General features: G+C 46.7%; 1 protein-coding gene across 1 annotated transcript in view; it reads right to left on the bottom strand.

Moving 5' to 3' along the window:
- Positions 1 to 371: 371 nt before the first annotated feature.
- Positions 372 to 7,127, bottom strand: part of BABAM2 (BRISC and BRCA1 A complex member 2) — a 182,298-nt gene continuing 175,542 nt past the window's right edge. The window contains exons 12-13 of the transcript XR_003398138.1: positions 1,992 to 1,995; positions 372 to 383 (exon numbers count right to left, since the gene is read on the bottom strand). The gene's annotated coding sequence lies outside the window, so the exon portion shown is untranslated. The remainder of the gene's footprint in view (positions 384 to 1,991; positions 1,996 to 7,127) is intronic.

Here is a 7,127-nt window from a genome sequence, read left to right as displayed (position 1 = left end):
TCAAAGAGCTCTGGGGCAGTTTCCTGAGAGGCAGGCATACCTTGCCGCTGGAGCAGGAAGACAGAGCAGTGGCATGCAAATGCTCCCCCACCTTCCTCCTGTTGGGAAGGAGGATTCCAGCCCAGACACCTCCTCAGCTGGCTGCTCGTGCTCAGCCCCAGACCCGCACACTTTCCTCGCCCAAACCCGTCTCTCCTGACCACACTCACGTTGCCCCACCGGGAGGTTTAGCTACCGTGGGAGGTAGAGCCATTGGGTGCCATCTCTTTTCCCACTGGGTTTGGGCACGTTGCTCAGCACTGAGGGGAAGCCCTCGGGAGCCCTGCCTGCACAGTGGCTCCTTTCAGCCACGCAGCTGCTGAACAAGACAGCGGTGGTGGCAGCTCCTTTGCCTCTTTGATGTCAACAAGACTGGCAGGGACCACTGCCTTACATACAGCTTGTTCCCACAGGGATGAGGAGATGGGCGCTGAGCACGCCCGGCATCAGCCAGGGCCTCCGACGAGCGGAGCTGGCAGAGGAGCAGCCTGGCCCTGAGCCCTGGTGTGAGCCCAGGCGGGCAATGCCGGCACAGCGAACAGCTGCCTATTCTCAACCAACATCAAAAGACTTCCAACTTTAGGCAATAGTCTAAAGGACTGGAATCCTGCACCCGGTGACTCAGGGCATGGCTACGCTGTGTGATGGAGCAGAGTGAAGAGCCCTGAGCCCACATGGGGAGGAGCACGGCCTGTGGCCCCACGTCGCCCCTGCGGAACCCCACCGGGTCTGTCCTGCCGCTGGGCGCCAGCTCAGTCACAGGCCCAGCGGCTGCCGGGCCGAGCGGGGGCAGCTGGGGAGCCCCCGCACCGCCCCTCCTGGCACCTCTGCTCCCGGGCAGTGCAGGTGGGTGCGGCAGGAGGGACCCGGGCCGAGCTGAGGACAGAGCCGTCTCCCAGCCTCACGCCGAGACCGGGCATGGCCTCCCTGCACCCCGGCAAGGGTGGGAGCAGCAGCACTGCCTGCAGCACAGCCGAGCCCGGCCCTTGTCCCGCCACGGAGTGGCCATGCTGCCCTGGACGAATTACATCCCTGCTTTTAGCCTCAGTCCCTTGTTTGTAAAATAGACACAAATACTTCAGAAGGGTGTTGTGAAACCTAATTAATTAATACCTGTAATGCACTTTGATGTCCTCGCATGAAAAGTCCTATATAACTACAAAGCATTTTTAATGTTATAAAGCAAGAACTTCTTGCTGTCTTGCCTTGGCAAAGAGGCTGATTAGATGTTATCAGTTTTGCTGTTTACACGCACAGAAACTGCTGCAGTATGGTTTGGATCCTGTTTTGTTTTTAAAGAGGAGTAATATAGTAAAATGATGGAAGAGTTAATTCAGGGGTCTGTTCCTTGTAACTTCAGGCAGCAGCCAGAAGTGACTTTACTGTCAATGAAATAAGCTAAATAGTCCTTCAAGAAAAAACCAACATGACTACAAAAACCAAACCAAATCGAAAAGCTGACATATCTGTGCGTACTGGAGTGTCCCGATCACACCTGCAGTAACTGTACTGGAAGGCCTTCTGGTTCGAGCTTGAGGAAAAAGCTGTACTACAGGAGCACTTAATCCTGTGTTTAAATGATTGCGTATGGCTTACATTTCATAGAAGTCAACTGCCTCCTAAATGAGAGCCTGTTTGGGCCAAATCTCCTGGACTGTTTTTGTCTAATCTGCTGTTAAGACTGTCCTTTGCAGTTTTACTACTTAAGTGGTAAAGACCCAATCTGGGGAGTTGGGACTGAGGAGCCCTGATACTGCCTCCACCATGAAATGCACAGTGTTGTCACGCCAACAGACATGACTGCAGAGCATGTGCTTTAATTTACACGCATTTGATAACTAACATTAAAACAGGAGGAAGCCACGCTGTATGGCCTTTCCCTTAGAGGGCTCAATGATGTACGTGCACAGCAGAGGGAAGAAAGTGCAGCTTTAAATGTTAAAATTCCCAACAGGCCTGTCCAGCGCTGCATCTAAAGATGCACTAATAAGTTAATAACAAAATACAAATGCGTTGACTCCTGTAATTTAGAAAACTGGAGCCGAAGGAGTCTTAATAATCCTGCTTTTCTTTCCCAATTAACATTGTTTACTTTCTGCATTTCCTTGTCCTTGAAAAGCAATCCTGCACAATTCCACGTACTTGCCTCCACCTTTAGCCCTTACAGCATGAACGCAGCACCCAGACTGTGCATGGCTCAAGTGGCGTCACACTTGGTTTAAATTGGATTATAAAACGAGAATAAAACTCCATATAAACATTTACTCCACATTTACAAGATGTACTTTGTAGTCTGTCCTCCCAGGATAATTTCACTGCACTCAGCAGTGTCGTTCCAGACTGAATGAAGCACAGTGGTGATGAGCCTCTGTTACTTCCCTCTCTGTCTGCCAGCATCCACTTTCCGTCCCTTCCTTGAAATCTAAAACTGGCTGTAAACTTGGACATTTTGCTAACACAGATAGGTAAATACACATATGAAGCACCCTGCAAAGGGCTTGGGCTCTTTGTACACTGTCATTCCAGCAGCCGCCTCAAAGCTTGGGGATGCCCAGAGTTGCCTATGAGCAATAAGCAATTGCTCACAAGCACTTTTTTGGTCTTTTTTATTTTTAATGACAGCTTCTCCCTGTGCTCATCTGGACAGTGTTCAGAGGACAGCAGGACCCTGTACATGGCAGTGTGGCTGGCAGCGCTGCGACTGAGCCAGGCTCTCTTGGCCCGTCCTGCCTGGTGGAGCAAGAAGGGAAGGAGCCAAAGTCCAGCTCAGGTGTGAGCAGCTGGAGGCAGGAATACACACAATGAGAGGAAACGGGGTACATCGCCTTTGCAAAACAAAATAAACAACACATTTGGAAAAAAAAAAGGCCCCCAAAAACCAACTTGGACAAAATCCTTTCCTTCCCCCAGCAACAGTGGGTTGCAGAGGCTGAAGTGTTTTCACACTGAAAGCATGGCAGCTTGGGAGCTTTCTCTACAGTCTACAAATAAACAAAACCCAGGGAGTGTTTTGCATTCAATAGTTAATCACAGTTGGCTGAGTGTTTATATTTTTCTTCACTGTAAAGGCATTCTTGGTCCGCCTCCCAAACAGCTTGTTTTGTCTGCGAGATTTAATCTTGAGTGGCAGGACTAGGCGCAAAGACAAACCTCAAAACAATTCTTATTTTTCTATAGCTAGATGTCAGAATGTAAAAGCTAACTTCCCTGCAAACGGCCCCTCAGATTGGCATGCAGGGGGCTTTGCTCTACAGTTTTCAGACTGCCCTGATAGGGTGGTCCATGGAGCATCTCATTACACTCGCTTTTAACTCTTTCCTGTTTGTGGGCTGCTCTTTTAATAGTCTAAACAACTCCAAACAACTAGAATTCAATGCACGTTGGACCAGTTTCCAGGCCTAGCTCCTCCCTGAAGAAGCATCTTGTTTGTATACAGGGAGCATTGGCTCCAGATGCCCAGCCTACTTTCAAATCCAAACATGGTTTTTCTTCAAGGCAACATCAAGGTACCTTTCATAAAAATGAAGGGATGATGCAATATGTCTATAGTGCTTCAAGTACTCAAGCTGCTCTGCTCAGGATTAGCTTAGGCAGTTACTTAAAAGCATCATGTTGTATAGGTATCAGCCACATTTTTGCAGCCGTTCCTACTAACATGCGTGACTTGAAAAGACACTGAATTTATGTCTTTGCACTTCTAAGATCTAAAAATGGTTAGAAACAGTGAACTTCTGAAATCTCACCACTTCTGCTCTTCATTTTGTTTCTATGTGCTATTGCCTCTGAACAATCTTTAGAGGTAGGTAATATCAGACTGTGCTTGGTTGTGCTTAGATCTGTACCACAGGTTTAAAAAAAGTTAATAAAATCACGTCCAAGTTGCCTGAAAGGTATGTCTGTAGGTCATTTAGTCCAACCTTTTGCTTGAAGCAGGACTATCACCAGTTCCTAGATGAGGACTGTCATGGCTTTGCCTACTTGTGTCTCATAAATCTCCAGGATACCAAGCCCAGGGCAGAGAGCATTTCCACCAAGAGGACCCAATCCAGCAGTGGAAGAGGCGCCCCTGGAGATTTGTGCTTTTGATGGTATTGCTTCTGGAGGAAGAATTTTTGTTAAAGGTCTTCCCCATAAACATAATCTGACAGAGCCTGAACCAAGGAGTCATGAAACACCCTGCAAATTTATTTCAACAGCTTCTTGCAGCTCCCCTAATCCTGTGTATGTAACACTAGACATAGGTATACACTTTTGATGTTTCTTTCCCATATAATCAGTAAAAATTATTAGCAAAGATGGGGGCTGTACAATTAATGTGTTAAGAGATGCTGGTAACCTCCAGCACCTTCTGAGAATTTTCTAACTTCAAGTATATGACCTGTGTCTTGAGCCTGCTTCAAGGTATCTTGAGCAGAAAAGATAAATAACAGTTCGCAAAGCATAGATAATGTGGGGAGCCTTTTTCCAGAGTATACCACAGTGCCGAATACACGTTCAATTTTAAGAAGGGCCAAATAATCCCATGACCCATTTTTAAAACACCATAATAAAAGTAATGCTAAATTCAACAAAATGGCCATTGCAAATGCAGAGGAAATACTCCTGTCATCCATAAAAGCATGACAAATCAAATGATTAGATTATTTTGCAATCTCTCTTATAAAGTACCCCGGCACCAGGTAATGCCAGACGCAGGGAATCGGATTCAACCGAGCGGTGTCCTGAAAGACACCACCTCCTCTTCGAACCAGGCACCTCTGAGTGTTGTTTGCAGCCTTGCTTTGAAAAGCCTTTTCCTCATGAGCAGGCATTTACCCAGCTTTGCATGAGCAATCCATGTCAGTACTGAACACCCATCCACTGGAAGAGAGGAAGGCAGGATCAAGTTGTGGGGGTTTTTCATGCAACCTGCCCATAATTAGCCTCAAGCAGTGGCTGAGTCACTCACAAGAGTCCCAGGTGCTATTAGGACCAGACACGCCACGGCCCAGTGTATAATTATACCAGCCTCCACTGTGCGGAAACTGCTCCATTTAGCTATCTGACCCCATTAGACAGAAGCTGTTATTTCTTCTTGGCTACCAGTGCTGTAGGTGCTCTGAAGAAAATGAGTCCAATTCTCACAGCACAAAGTCATTCACCCAAACTCACCTCCTTGTTGCTGAAACCAGAAGATGCTGTCCTCTTTCCTGGTTCACCTGTCGGCTGCCTGAGAGCACCCCTATGGTCCAGAGGCAAACAGAGATTTTAAGACACAGCACCTACTGAATATGAGGGACAGGGAGATGAGTGCAGACAGTCTAGGCAAAGCATCATGCTACAGTATATTTTTTCACCAGAGAGCGATGATGAAACAACCACTGAAACAAGCCACAGAACTGAAGGAATGCAAGAAACAAGCTATTTCTATAATACAGATTCTATTTTGGACATTTTGCTTCCCCTTCTCATAATGAGGATAGAAAAGTTCAGATGAGAAGCTTATTGCTGACAGCCCCTGAACCTTTTACGTGCCCCTAGGGCTGGAGATGCAAGTTTTCTGCAGTGTCCACTCTCTGGTAGAACAGAGGCAGCTGAATAGAGAGCAGGTTTGGTTGGCCAAAACACACAAGAAATCACCCATAGCTGGCAGGGCTATACTTGAGTTGCAGCTGGATTTCGCAGCTCTCCTTTTCCTATTTAAAGCATTAAGAGGAAATGCCTGGCTTCAGCAGCAGCAGGGTGGCATTCCCCTCTGGCCCAGCTCCTCTGTTGGATACAAAAATGAACCCAGCCCTAGCTGATAAGCAACCAAAGCCCATTACCTCCTGTAGCCATGGTCTCACGGAGAGGGAGCGAGGGGGACCTAGGTAGTGGAGGAGGCTACGTACAGCAACTGACCCAGCAGAGGCCGTTTCACTAGCCCTCTGAGGAAAAGCATAAAAAAGGTCAGAGTTTTTGTCACTCCTGGTTGGCATCCTGTCAGACCAAGTTCAAATGAGGTTCGCTGGGGGTGTGTGTGTGTGATGCTTGGGCTACTACTGACTGTGCAGTTCAGAGAAGAAATTGCACTGCTCCAACCTTGAGCTGCTACTCTCATGGCAGTGCTACAACCCCTTCGAAAGGCACAAATAGCCTCGATGGCTCTGATTTTTAAAAAAGTACTAAAAAGCTTTTGCTGAAAGGGACAGCAGAATAAAGGAAACGAGATGTCAAATTATAATCAGCTTGAATCATTTCAAATAAACACCGAGGAAATAAAATGTACCCTGTTTGCTGGCAGGCTTGATGGCTTACAAAGTACTCGCCCCACCCAAATCAAGGGTTTGAAATGGAGTGGCAGTGGAACAGAAACCCCTGATAGCAGATTTGCTTTTCCCTGGTACTGCACTGCTATCCTCAGGGATAGAAAAAGCATCATTAGGGTTTAAATAGAATTTGATGAAAACACGGAGCACCCCAAGGATCAATTTTCACCATGGGCAGCTGCAGCACGAGGCATTAATTCTTCACCCTCTCTGGTGACAGGAGAAACGTGGGGAACTGTAGGCACAAATAACGTTAGACTTCTACTGTGTATTTTGCTTTTCATGCCTGCAATTAAACGCTTGCTTTACTTCCTGTTGTTTAAAACTGTATTTATTCTTTAGCACTGCAAGAAAAACCTCCTGTATTTTTTTCAATTTGCACTGGGGACGCGTTTGAAGGCCCATATTGTAGACTCAGCAAGTGGCAGGGCAGCCGCCAAACCTTGCTTCCTTTGTTGATTTCTTGATGATTTAAGACCTATTTTCAGCAGCTGATCCCAGTCTCCCCCCTGCCTTTTTGCTTGGTAACTACCATTTTAACAAAATGGTGTTTGTGCAGTGCCTTGGAACCAAGAACTGAGCTTTTAAATGTAAGACAAGGAATAGAATAGTAAAAGCGGCGCTAAAATCACCTACACGCCATGGCTTTTCAAGCCCCATGCTTAGGAATATATGGCAGACCCCTTGAGTTCTTGCAGAATAGTATTTAGACTGCTAGTCTTTTATTTCATATGTAGCTAAAATTATTTGCATGTTTCACATACTTGTGTTGTTTATCTTCCCCCCGCACAAAGTTTGAAA

The sequence above is a fragment of the Athene cunicularia genome, assembly GCF_003259725.1.
Source record: "Athene cunicularia isolate RWA chromosome 3 unlocalized genomic scaffold, athCun1 chr3_part1, whole genome shotgun sequence".
Lineage (NCBI taxonomy): Eukaryota > Metazoa > Chordata > Aves > Strigiformes > Strigidae > Athene > Athene cunicularia.
Note: the sequence above shows the minus strand (reverse complement) of the source record. Positions and strands in the feature narration are given on the sequence as shown.